The 13,744-nt window shown below is 40.3% G+C and overlaps 1 long non-coding RNA gene across 2 annotated transcripts in view; it reads right to left on the bottom strand.

Annotated features, from left to right (window-relative positions):
* The window catches only part of LOC148185514 (uncharacterized), a 62,931-nt gene that overhangs the window by 1,975 nt on the left and 47,212 nt on the right, over window positions 1–13,744 (bottom strand). Inside the window, exons 3-4 of one of the 2 annotated variants that reach the window (XR_015775922.1) lie at window positions 12,936–13,036; window positions 11,553–12,288 (exon numbers count right to left, since the gene is read on the bottom strand). This is a non-coding gene — a long non-coding RNA (uncharacterized LOC148185514). Of the gene's footprint in view, window positions 1–11,552; window positions 12,289–12,935; window positions 13,037–13,744 lie in introns of those variants that run through there. The other variant, XR_015775923.1, reaches the window with a different exon arrangement.

The following is a 13,744-nucleotide window of genomic DNA, read 5'->3' as shown; positions in this document are numbered from 1 at the left end:
AACCTGGGTTCAAGACCCCTTGACAGCAAACATCCATCGTGCTAAAAGCGAGAGCAGACATTGAATTCCCACCCGCTCCCGAGATGTTCAGCCAATCTTCGATCGATAGAGTATCACATCATTTCCGCCTCTGCCGTCAGCGCCACATCATTTAAAATTGGCTTCGTCACGCAGAATTTACAGATCCGAGTCGTCGTCAAAAAGCCCTCGTCTACTTAATGTGACACAGGATTTAAAGGTTAGGACCTACGAAGGGTTTATCCTCCAGATTTTCTTAGTGTAAGAACGCTAACGTGGTTAATTACACGGGCTGCCGGCAAACCAGCAGTGATTTCCCCCGGTGGTTGTAAAGGATCTCTATTACTATGAGGCATTTTCTCTGACCTCAGCCCAGGAGACAGGCTCAGTGTACTGTAGCCTGTGCAGCAGTCATTAAATAAACCCTGCGCGGCCTAATCCACTCAACATCAGCTCATTCATGACTGCAGCGAGGAGCAAAGACGTGTATGTGAGTGCGTGCGTGTTTATATTTATCTGGTTATATCTGGATTATCTGGGTATTCCTTGACTGTGTATCATAACCCAACAGAAAGTCTTTTTGAGAGACACAGGCTCTCCAGAAAATTGATTTTTCTTTTCTTGTTCCCATAAGACACACTGTTGCCCTGTGTGGGCAATCAATTTAATTGATAAACTATTAGAAGACTCCAATTTTCCAAATAACGGAGTCAAAACATTGGCAAATAAACGCAACTGATGCAGTAGAAGGATATGACGATATAGGGACTTTCTGGAGATTAGCATGGTTTAAGATAAATGCTAACATCAAAGGCTGTCATTGTTCATACATATACCTATGAAAAGCAACGCAACACCTTTCGTAAATAACCCGTGTAATTGAAAAGGCTGCGATCACATGACTAAGGTTGGGGTGGTGGATGGGTCAAACAAACACGGGACTTTCTTCCAGTAGACCTGTGTTTGTTTCCTGTGTCAAACAAAGAGTTATTTTAAGGTAAATCATCACCATATTTCTTTTCCTAAACCTAACCTTTGTTCCTTAACTTTTCGCAACCAACAACATCTTCACAATAAGAACATCACTTTACATTGAGTACGTCCAGGGCGTGATCTGTTACATATCACATGAACTGTTACATTTTCACAAGATATCATACAAACTATTGAACGAGGACACAGAGAACATCAGTATGCTAACAGGCTGATAACTTTCTGATTTTGCAAAGTGGCAGCCTTACTAACCAACCGAAAAACCGGCATAGCCTTTCCTTAGAGGTAAAAAGATGGAGATGATGGCGCTGTCTGGACTGTAGTCATGAAACTAAACCACTGGTGATGGTGATGATTAAAGTGGTAATTATGAAAAGCGTAATCATAGTGACAGTGGTGTCAAGTGTGGTAATGATGATTTATCTGGATGGTGATTACGGTTGTGATAATTATGATGCTAAATCAGTAGCATTAACGAGAGTATACCCACGGCAGACAGATCGGTGTGTTCCTCCGAGGGACGATAAATTCCAATCTGTGTTATGGCCTTTAGCCTCCTTGCTGCTGCTGGGAGTGTTTTTGAGAGGAGAATATCCCCCCGTAAGCCTGACTCGATCACGTCGGTCGGCCCATTCATTTTAACTTAATCTGTTGTGTACATGGAGCAATTTAGATCAGGCAGCCAGGCCTTGGACCCCTAATCCACGGATCACTGTGGGGCAAATGGCTGCCTACACGCAGAAATGACCCTCACAGTCGCTCTGTTCTTTCTGTTTATTTCTGTCTGTTTCTGTTTTTGTTGGCCCTTGATCTCCGCTCTTGCTGGGAGCCAAGGCAACATGACGAACTGACTGTCATGAAAGTCAGAGCTAAATGATACAGATGAAGTACGGCAGAAAAGAGAAGTCTCCAAAAATTTTCCAATGTTGCCGGTTGTTTTTCCCGCAGTCACCCTTCAAACTTTATCTCAGATTTTTTCCACAGCTGGCCCCTTCCACAGATAAATGTCTCACCTTTCCTCATCTGCTGTCTGGCTATCTTTCGGGAGCAGTTCAGCTCAACAGTTCATGGGAAATACGCGCCAGGGACCGCAGTGTTGGTGTGTCAACGATAACCCACGTGTCACTCCAAGATACCGCCGGCGGCTCTCTGTAAACCCGTGGCTTTGTCTTCTGTCAGTGTCGCCATCACAGCTAAACGCCTGTGACTGCACAGCTCATCGCCAAAGAGAGGTGTCATCCCAGAGATGTATCGCCCTGCACATGTCCCCGTCTCTTTGCTAGTCCACTCGAGGTGTAAAAGTGGAGTGACTGTGACTCAAAACACTCTGTGTGTGTGTGTGTGTGTGTGTGTGTGTGTGTGTAAATACTTGTGTGACTGTCTTTCTGAGAAAAGATTTGACTTTTAGCTGATTGGAGGGAGGCAATTTTGGTAAATTTGGCCAGTTCCCACCTCTTGATGGAGTCATGACCATGCCACACGTCTACCAATTATAAAAATTGGGACAGGCGTCTTTATTTGACGGGCTTTTATTTCCTTTTACACGAAACTATTGCTCTGCAAAGATAGGAATACAGTTACATTGTTAATTTAAACCTCTTTTTGCATCTCTCTTGTTTACTCTGCCGGCGTTATTGTCTTCTTTGGTGTAGCATGTCCATATTGGAAAAAAGTTTGAACATTTATATGTTTATGTGGGATTGTGGCGGGAAACTTACAACCTGGTTTTATATATTCAAAGAACTTCTATAAAACGAACTTCATGGCAACCAGACTGTGCCTCTAAGTGAGACGGGCCTTTATTTGTCATAATGTGTAACCACACTGGGCCATTAAATGGGACTAAGGTGTCTAATTGGCAAAAATTAAAATTCAATTATGAAATAAATCAGCACTACAGCTGCTGTCAACCTCGCAAATTCAGTGGGGTTGCTAAAGATGGCAGCAGCCGTATCGAGGACATTTTGGCTTCACCTAAACATGAGTGAGGGTGTGTCGTCACATTTTTATATACAGTCTGTGATTTGCATTAAGTAAACTAGAGTCTACTTTGTACAAAGTTTGTCCAGCAAGATGAAGCTGGATCACCAAACTTGGTCTAAGCATCAAATTGGGCTATGTAGTCCTAAAATAAGGTTCAGCAGTGACGTTACCTATATTTCGCCTCAAATGTTTTCAGAAATACAATTTTTTTGAATTGTTTGGGAAAGATAACAGAAAGTTTATGAGCATGCTGCAGTGTTGCAGTGTGTTTATCCACTCAAGAGCATTCACAACAGGATACATTACCCCTGGGAAGCCCAGGCACGCAGGACCAGATCGCCCACCACAACAAACAACAGAGAGGATTGGATTACAGCACACACACACACAGAGAGTGTGACTTCTTTCTCTGCTCAGGATACAATGACTCCACCGTACCTTTACATAGCAAGACATTATGTTCTGAATGCTCAGTTCTCACTCTGGCACCAGCCACGACGCAGAGAGAAAGGCTTAGGGACGTCAAATCAAGTTTTACGGCATTTTACGGCGATTCTTTTCTGACGTGTACATATGTAGATTTTTTATAAGGCATGTTTCTGTGATAATAAATGAGCCTAAAGTAGTAGTTACGTCTCCTGTATTGATTATGCTCTTAAGGACATGATGCACAAAAATAGAAGGAAGGAACATTCAAACATATTTTTGGCCAAACTGAAAGCACCAACAAACAATTGTCAGTACTCCAGTACTCCTAAACTGGAATACTACCAGTTTTATTGCGTCTCAACATGATTGTAATTTGATGAAACACACAATATTTGGGAAAATTCGCCATGTGAGGACAAATAAACATAATAAAGTTATAAGAACAACCTTCACTGGATGGATCGGCACAGTTTGCACATTCACGGTTCCCAAAAGATGCGCGCTTTCCAGATAAACAAATATTTTTTAGTTTATAAAGTAGCTTTTCAGATCATCATTAGCACAAATCCACAGCCAGGTCTCAGATCAGCTTTTTGTGCCAGTTCCTACCACCAAACCCATGAGCATAGCGCTCAGTCCTGTTTCTGCATTTAGCATTTCTTTGCCCTACAATGACTCCTGCCGAGAGACCTCAATGAAATTCTTTGTCACTTCTTAAATTACAGCCACGGCTGGTGCCGGGCTCCAGCGCTCCTCGCTCTGTCTCCTCCTCATCTTGTAAACAAGTGTTAACACCTGAGATTTGCGCTCATCATACACCTCTGTGTGTAATTAAATGAAGCCGTGATTGCCATTACAGATGGTGACAATCGCATCTATTTATGAGAGCAGCTGGATGTTCCCCAGCTACAGGATCACAAACAAGTCACATGAATCATCTTCTGGCAACAATGGCGAGCTGGCGTTTGCATCTAACGAATGATATTGGAACGGAGTCTTATAAAAATATCACTCACTTGGCAGCAGAACTACAACATTAAATTTCAAATATAGCCTACTTTCTACAAAATCGAACAAGAATAGAGTCAAGAATGTGAAAATATGCAAAGCTCACACCCCAGGTTGCACTTTGGAGTCATCATAGTCATTTTTCTCCTCCATAAATTTGTCTCGGAAACTGTTTTTATATGGAATTACATGTTATCATAATGCTGCATACTCTCAGTACAACACACACACACACACACACGATTAGAGCAGCATTATGATGCGCTGCGATTAGTGTTGACAGAGCACACAGGGACCGAGGTATTTTTAGATTTTGTTTACCTATTGAATTACTCTGGATCCTGGTAATCCCTTGTATTTCTCTGATGATTTGTACAGTAGATGGTCTAAATCGAGCCCTCTAATATTTCTAGCCTTTTTTGGTCACAGTGCATATTCACAAATAGAATACATCCTGCAGTTATGCAGCGTTTTATCCTTTTCTTAAGAAATACAACATTTACTCTTAATTTTTCATTTTTAACATGCCATATAGATTAAGGGTCCACCGATTTAGTTTTTTCAGAGCAGCACAGCACTTTTTAATTCATTAATTCTATTGGCGATCATTATAATAAAATGCTGATACAGATAATTGGCAAATATCGGCCCCGATAATTGTCCAGGCTGATTATTTGTCGACCCCTAATTTAGATCTTAGAAACTATTGATTAGAAACAACAAGACTGTTGGTGGTTAAAAACGGCACGGGCTTTACGCAATGTCTATTTGTAACACACAAACGTTTTTTTTAGAGGCCACAAAGATTTGAAGCCGATGCCGATGTTCATCAAGCTTTGTAGTGTCCGATGAATTTGTGCTGTTTTTTGCTCAAACTACAGATTGTACTTCCTCTTCTTGGTTTGTCCGCCGCCGCCAAACTGTATAAAAGAGCCGCCAAAATTGGACCAAACACTGCTGATTAAATATAAACCAAGATTCTGCGATCATATTGCCAATTTTCTGCCTGAAATGTTTTCAGAAACATTTTTACTTCCCTGTTGTACATAGTGCAAGAAATTAGTACATTGAGTAAATATAGATTTTTTAAAGCTGGGGAAATTGTGTAGGGAAAAAACAGGAAAAAAAGGCAAGGGCGAAACAATATTTTTAATTTATGTTACAGAATTATCATATTTTAAGCCATTTTTTCCACATCTTTTTTTGCCTTGCATGTTTGTTGTTTGTTACTTTCTTTTGTCATATATATATATATTTTTCATCTTAATTTTATTTATTTATTTATACTAATTTTCAGGTATTTTTCTTGTACTTTTTTTAAAACTAATAATTTTTTGCAAATTTCTGGGTTATTTCTTTCTTGAATGCCCATTGACTTCTTCCCAAGAAATAAAGCCAGTTTGCTCAGGTTTTGAAGGGTTAATATGTCTTCATAAAAATATTTTACTACCCTGTTTAGCTTTAATGTGAGAGTTTGTGAACAGGAAGTTGGTGCCATATTGTTTCCTGAATAATGAAAACTGAGACTGAAAAAATACCAACCAAGATTTGGTTTCTGTGATGCAAATATCTTGACTAAAATGTTTTTAAATCATGTTTAAAGTCACTGTTTCACTGTAATATGAAATTGTTTGTTTCCAGCATGCCCTCATATTGATTTTGGACAGGCACTGTTTTTCCAGTGAGGGAAAAACAGCATAAAATATGATTCACACTGGCATAAAAAAGCAAAAGGAGAAAGCACTAATTTTGTGAGCTGAAAATAAACATGCAAAGATACATGCAAACATCTTGAAGGAATATTATATTATTTAAGGAAATGCACTTTTGCTTTCTCTCGGGTAAGAGACAGATGTTAAGACTGATATCACTCTCATGGCTGCACAGTAAATATGAAGCTGTAGACGGCATTAGCTCAGCAAGGCAAGGGAAACAGCAAGGTGACGTGTCGTGTTAATTTTATCTGATCAAAAAGTGTAAAAACGACAGGTTGTGATTTCACGGGCCTGTACCTTGGCTGGACGCAGTGACTTCATGGAGTGTCCGCTGGTGCCTAACAAGACTCCAGAGCGTCTCTGCACAAGGCCGACATATGACATAATCTCGTGTAAAACTACAACTTGTTTTTTCACAATGGTTTTGTTATGTTTATCCAGTCTTTATGCTGAGACCAGCTAACCGTCTGGAAGCTGTAGCTCGGAGCTGGATTCTGTGTGTTTATGCATTCATGTGCATCTATGTTCTGTACTCGCTGTGTTTGCATGTTTGTAAATGTACGTTGCTCCGCACTGCTGGGAATTCAAATTCTCAGTAAATGTGTGTGTGCACCTGTGTGTATGTGTGTTCAGTCTTGTCAGTTCATGAAGGGTTGATGGTTTTTCAAATGGCCTAACAATTAGGAGGTCATCCCTCTGGAGACTCTGGCTTCCTTTACAATGACTCCATCCCTCGAGTTCATTGTTCATTGCTGTTGTCAAAATCTCTGGCAGCTCTTCAGCCATCTCGCCTCCCCCCTTCCCTCTCCTCCGGTCTGTCTCTCTCATGCTCGCTTGCTCTCATTCTGTGCCAGCTCCAGCCGGTCTGGGGGATCAGGAGCCAGGGTTGCCGTGGCAACTTGTCCTATCCCTATCACCGGGTGGATCATCCCTGGATTGTGTTCCTCGCCACCTCTACCTCCCTACCAACACAAAGCAGACACACACACACACATTTCTTCACCTCTATTTTTTGCCCTGCTAAAAGAATATTTTGTGATTTATCTGTCTATTTATCCATTTTCTCTTCATCTGTCACTGTATATTTCCCTGAGCCAGACAGGTCAGGCAGCTGACGTTTGGTGTGGCAGCCAGACGCAGATGAAATAAGCCTTTATCAATGGCTTGTGTAAGTGGAGCGATAAGGTCCGTCATGCCTCTGTGGGATTTCCCATCATGCCGTCTCAACTGCCAAGGCATTAGTCTGAAGTCAGCGGCTGGCAAGAATCTGAATCTCCAGACAGTAACGCTGTCATGGGGGTGGCCAGATGAGCCACAGATAATCTTGGGGTGGTACACCAAAACATTCATATAGGTGCAAAAGGAAAAACCAGGAGATGATCAAAGTCAGTAGGGTTTATCCTCGGAGGGCGATGAACATCTTTACCAAATTTTGTGGCAATCTGTTCGGAAGATGTTAAGACTTTTACTGGATAAGTGAATGAAAAAATCCTCCTTGTGGCACAAGAGGAAAAGCCAAGATCACCAAAGTCATCGGGATTCATCTTCAAGGACCATGAATGTCTATTCACAGTGATCCATCCAAAAGTCAAGATCGAGATTTATCCTCTGTGAACCATGAATGTCTTAACCAAAATTTGTGGCAATCCACTTGGTAGACATTAAGGTATTTCACTGGATTACTGAGTGAAATAAAATGTACCTGCTGGGGATGATACAAGAAAAGTCACAAGATATCCAAAGTCCTCAGTATCTATCCTCTGCGAACCAGAAACATCTCTATCAAGTTTTCTGGCAAATGATTTGGTAGATGTTGAAATATTTTATTGGATAACGTGAGTGAAAAATGCCCTAGCTGGTGGCAAAACAGGAAAAGTCAAGAGATTGTCAAAGTCCTTGGGATTCATCTTCTGGGGACCATAACAAGCTGTATTAACTTGCATGGAAGTCCATCTAATTGTTGAGATATTTAAGTCTAGAGCAAAATAGTGGAAAAACATTTGCATTCCTACAGAGCCACTCCACTGGCATGGCTGAAAAAAAAGTGTACCTAACATTTTGATAGATTTGGACGTTAACCTCTGTCCTTAAATTGCTGTTTAAGTTTCCTACTTTGTGCTTCTCTCTGTTCTCTCTTTGTTATTTTTCACATGAAAGTATTTCCTGCAGTGCCCAGCCCTTCGAGGTGAGACAGGCCTCCACTGTATATTAAAAGCACTGTGATCACCACATCACTTTAGATTAAATGCGGCAGCACTGCAAGTGTTCGTGCGCTGGCATCAGCCGCACCAATTTACCACCACAAGCCGTGGGAGTTGACACATTGCTCCCCACAGTCCAAATAAAACAGCTAAATTTGTGTCTGAATGCTCCTGATAAATCAAGTCACCCGGGGTACCTGAACAGAAACGAAATGTAGTTACATATGTGGCTCCAAAAAATGTTTGAAAATCCAAATTCTTATCTGCGAATATACATTTACTACACACACACACACAGATCATCGACCCTGCCGAATATCTTGACAGGAGAATCCATTCAAAATATGTCATACAAGGTGAAGTAACCCACTGATCAATCTCTTCCATTGATTTATGGCTAATGACATTGAGATACGACTGCAAAAAGCTCCTACATTTAGCTTATTGATGCGCTGTATCGAGTGACAAATAGCTGCCTGAGAATCATATTCCAGGATATTAAAGCAACCCGCCAGCTAATTGACAGAAGAAAGAGCTAAATATAGAGCGCAGCTTTAATCTATGGGGATATTTATAGTACTGCTGCTGGATGTCTCTTGAAAATGTAATCAGTGACTAAGTTCAGCGCTTCAGTGTCTCCACACGCTCCTGACAGCCTCTGTTTCTGTTTCTCAGGGCCCAAACATCCAAGACCGGAGCTATTATTTGTCAGTGTTTAATTCTGAGAGAGCAAATACCAACTGAGCCAGCATAAATCCATCAGAGTTAATCGGCTCTGTGAGCGCACAAACAACTCGGCGGTCAAAACCCTGACAAGCCGTCACTGAAAATCAACACTAATTAACAAATAGTTTGACATTTTGAGAAATATTTGCTTTCCTGCTGAGATTTAGATGAGAGGCTTGATGTCACTCTCACATTTGTCTATTAGGTCTGAAGACAGAGCTGAGGAGACATGATATTAGCTTGGCGTGATTTCACTATGTCCAGCTGAGAAAAAGTTATGGCACATAACTCTGTAAAAAACACATTTTAACATCTACAGACCAAACAAAAGAGATGGAACATGTTTATTATTTAGCATTAGAAGTGCTGGTGTGTGATTTGTTTCAACTTTGGACAGTGTCCGGCTAGTAGTTTACCGCTACTTGCATCTCTAATGCTAATCTAAGCTAACTCGCTATTTGCTCAAGCTTCATAGTTAGCACACAGATTGATTCTACGTTCCCAAAATATGGAACTATTTCCTGAAAGCACTGGGTAACTTTTTAGCCTTATTGCCACTGCAAGAGTGAAAGGGTGAGAGACGGGATGACGTGCAGCAAAGAGCCGAGGCCAGAGTCAAACCCAAAGCCGCTGCACCGAGGACACAAACTCAGTACATGGGACACCTGCTCTACCAACTGAGCTAGTGGGTGCTCGAACATTTGGCTTTCTGATGCAATGGGAAACTGGCGAGATGCAATAACGCGCTGACTTTATTTTTAATTATTTACTGTCCGTCTTCACCTACACAGCGCTCACACATCCATCCAAAAGAAAGACTGAAATATATAGAAAGAAAGAAATATATAGAGAAGTAACCACTGTAAAATAGTCACAGATCTATGTCCATGCCGCTCTCTATAAGTCGCAGGGACAGACCAAAACAAAACCCTGCACGCACACAAAAGGCAGACTCATCTGCTGCAGACTCATGTACACAGCTCTGCTCTTTTGGCAATGGGAAAGCCTCCCATTGCCCATTTTCAGATGTCTTTACCCGTGTCTGAAAAACCCATGTGCACACTCTTATTTCGGAAAGATGTCTTTGCCATATTTATTGAAGTGGAAAGTATATCCTGTCAGTATTACACGGGGCAGATACTCTGTGAAATGTGTCTTGCTCCTCTGTCTTTTACAAGAGTCCACTGCATGTTAACAAAAACATCCAAACACATCTGACTCCCCGAAGAGGGGAGGGGAGGTCATGGCCTCCTTGATACAATTGCTGGTTGCCCAACTGGCTACCCCTGAAGAAAAATAAATGGAAGCTGCCTTAATTGTCTTTAAGAGGCTGTGGCATGGTGATTTCATAAGCTAGCACAAAGATCACTGGTTCAAGGCATCCATTGGTATCAACTATTTCATGCTGGCTTGTCAGCAATAACGCTTCAGAGTTACTCAAACTGGCAATTTTCAAAGGGGGTTTCTTGAACTTTACCAGTGCAGTAACAGAATTGTAATTCATATTTGAGTTCATATTTTGCCTGGTTTGACAGTTTGACCGCAGTAGAGCAGTGACTGACAGCTGCGTTAGACGCTCCTCATCTCTGGCTGGTTGTTTTCTTTCAGCCGCAGTAGATTCTTGCAAACACCATTAGAAGCACTACATGAAGGGAAAACAGGATTTATTTCACACAGTTTCATGCACCTCTGTGTGAACAAAATGCCAATTTTAGCACATATGACAACATATTGTTTTCTTTAAAGTTATTCACTTTAGCTTTAACTTCAGACCAGTTTCTGTGTCGCATAGAGCCAGTCAGATCTTCCACAAATCTAACCCTTTAACACCTGCATTGACGTTTTCTTGTGCTGCAGTCAGATGTCTTTTGAGAGGATTTAGCCCTCTGAAACCAGAGAGAGCTGGTTTGATTTCTTTCAAAAAACACGGAAAAAATGTCACATGGCAAGAAACGTGCCACAAACAAAAAATTTGTAGAAGGTGATAAGGAATAATTAATTAAAATTAGCAAGATATAATAAAATAAAACAAGGAAAATTAGGGGTTTTCTTTGGCACAACCTCTGTGCGCAGGGTACCTGCACTATCCACTGAGCCCCCAGATATCTGTTAAAAATGGTATCTTTAGATCATTTTTTATAGACTTAAAATTATATTACAGAAAAAAAGACTAAAATATATATAGATTTATTTTTATCTAATTATTTATTTCTTATTTTTCAGATTATTCTGGGGGGGATTTTCCCTTTATTTGATGAGACCGAAAATGTGAAAAAGAGGAGACGGCATGCCACAAAGGGTTATGGGTAGAACTGAACCCATGGCTGCTGGAGCAAGAACATAGCCTCTGTATATGGGACACATGCTCTACCAGGTGAACTACTATGGTGTGTTTTTGTGAATTTCTGGATACTTTGGTTGCTCATTGCCATTTTTTTAAAAAGAAATCAAACCAAGTTGCTTAGGTTTCAAAGGGTTAATGCTTCTCTTTTGTTCTGACGACTAAATGAAGCCACCATTTCACACATAATCACTCTACAGTCACGATATCTTGTCCTTTTAGTTTATTTTTAATTAAATGAACTAATTATACCCTGTTCCCAAAGGACACTGCTGTTTGGTAACTGCAGACGGCTGCTGGACTATTTTTTTTGTACTTATTTCTATCCACTGCAGCAATTTACTCACACTGAGAGCTTAAATAAGGCTGAAAAACAAGCAGTAAAGTGTAACCAAAGACAATCACACTGAGTTTACTCAAGTTATAAAGATGTAATCAAACAGAATTAATTAGAGCTGTAAGCAGCTGGTGACGCCATCAGCGCGCCTCAGCCGGCCGGGGTGTAACCGGAGCCTGCGGCTGCCTATCGAGGGCAGGAGAAACTATAGAAGCGTCCTATAAACTTCACAATGACTGCAGGATTCAGTTTCTCTTATAGGGCACCTCTGAAAGCAGCTGGCCTCATTAGAAGCTAGAAAGTTATGCAGAGGTAAGGAGGGAAGTCACCTGAATAATTTGCCACGGCGTCAATGATGTTTTTTTCATGCATTCTCGGAGGATAAAGGTGTTATAGCCGTGCAGTGAGGTGAGCTGCAATCACACCAGAAGTCTCTGGGAGGTTATAAAGGTGACATACTGCGTGGTGTTATCCCCACCCTAAATATTTTATGAAGTGGTTGGCAGAGTATATGAATCAGGGGCCAGAGGTGTGTCACTGTAAAAAAAAAAAAAAAAAAAAACATGGCTTGGTTAGAGGATATAATCCAGCTTGAAGGGAAGCACTATGATTGTTAGAGGCGAATGGAAATGTTAAATCTGAGTGGTTAAAAGGGATTTAACACTTTTTTTCAGTGTAATATGAGAAATTTGTGGCTCATATTATTTCACATCTCATATGTCTGATATCACAGTGTGACGTCCATAATCACTATTTCCAGCTGTTAGCAATTAAAAATGAGCAATTATCACTGCAGTGGGGCTCCAAAGATCCCAACCAGACATGCTTTCAGATATACGATGTTAAACTACTCTGTTACTAAAAATACTCTGCTTGAATTAAAAAAAATGTGATAAAGTTTCTCAATAAGGTTAAATCTAAATTAAAGCGACACCTCAATACAAATCTAATATCTATGAATATGTACATATTGTGTGTGTAATTATTTAGTGCAAACAAAAAAAAACGATTCGGCATAGAAACTTACAGACCAATTACCCTGCAGCATACTTTACAAAGTGTTTAAACATTTTTTTTTTGGCTAGGCTTCAGGAATATATTCTATCCCCTGAGAGTCAAATTTGGTTTTAAATTGGTTTTAATATTCATGCTTTTTTCAAACGTTCCTCAAATATAAATCTTACCTTTTCTTGTGCTGTGCAACAATTTGTGGTCCATGAAGATGAGATGTTTTCCTCTCATCTTGGTCACAGTGCTCTCGACCACCCGAAAAATCTTCTCCCACCTAAGAGAAGACAAAAATAAGAAAACATTAGTGAATCTCAAAAATCAATGGATACGAACAAAATATAAATTAAATGTGGATGCAAGAAAAAATAAGAGAAAATTTGTTCCTGGGTAGTTTCATCTTTTTTTAGTAGTAGTAGGTAGTTTCGTGATTGAGTGATCATATCACGTTAAAGATTGTTCCCAAATCCTAAATGAAAGAGATCAGTGTAAGCACTCCTGAAACTTTATTTTGACGGAAAATGTCCCTGAAATGTACTGATGACTCTTAAACTGAAGACTTTGAATTCATAAGATTTGGATTTCAATTCAGAACTTGCCATGAAGCCTATACATCATCATTTTAATCAACACTAGGGACTTTTTTCTTGCATCTTCTTCTGCTGATAACAGTCAAACGCTCCACCTACTGGCCACAATCTGCTACAGTCAGAGAGACGAATCAATTATTGATGACTAAATTCACAGGTAGAAAAACAAAATGAAAACCAGTAAAATAGGGCACAGCTTCATCCATCTTTTTAACATAAATACAGACATTTTCTGGTGCAAATTACATGTTAGGATGTGACGTCTTAATAAGACAGATTCTAATTGGCTGTTAGACCCTCAACAGTCCTAACTGAGCCTCCACAAAGACACACAGACTCATGATGATGTGTACGCACAAAAAACATGAGTTCACCTTTTCCACACACGAAGTCAT

This window comes from Plectropomus leopardus, chromosome 24 (genome assembly GCF_026936395.1).
Source record: "Plectropomus leopardus strain MGB_pleo_1.0 chromosome 24, ASM2693639v1, whole genome shotgun sequence".
NCBI lineage: Eukaryota > Metazoa > Chordata > Actinopteri > Perciformes > Serranidae > Plectropomus > Plectropomus leopardus.
Note: the sequence above shows the minus strand (reverse complement) of the source record. Positions and strands in the feature narration are given on the sequence as shown.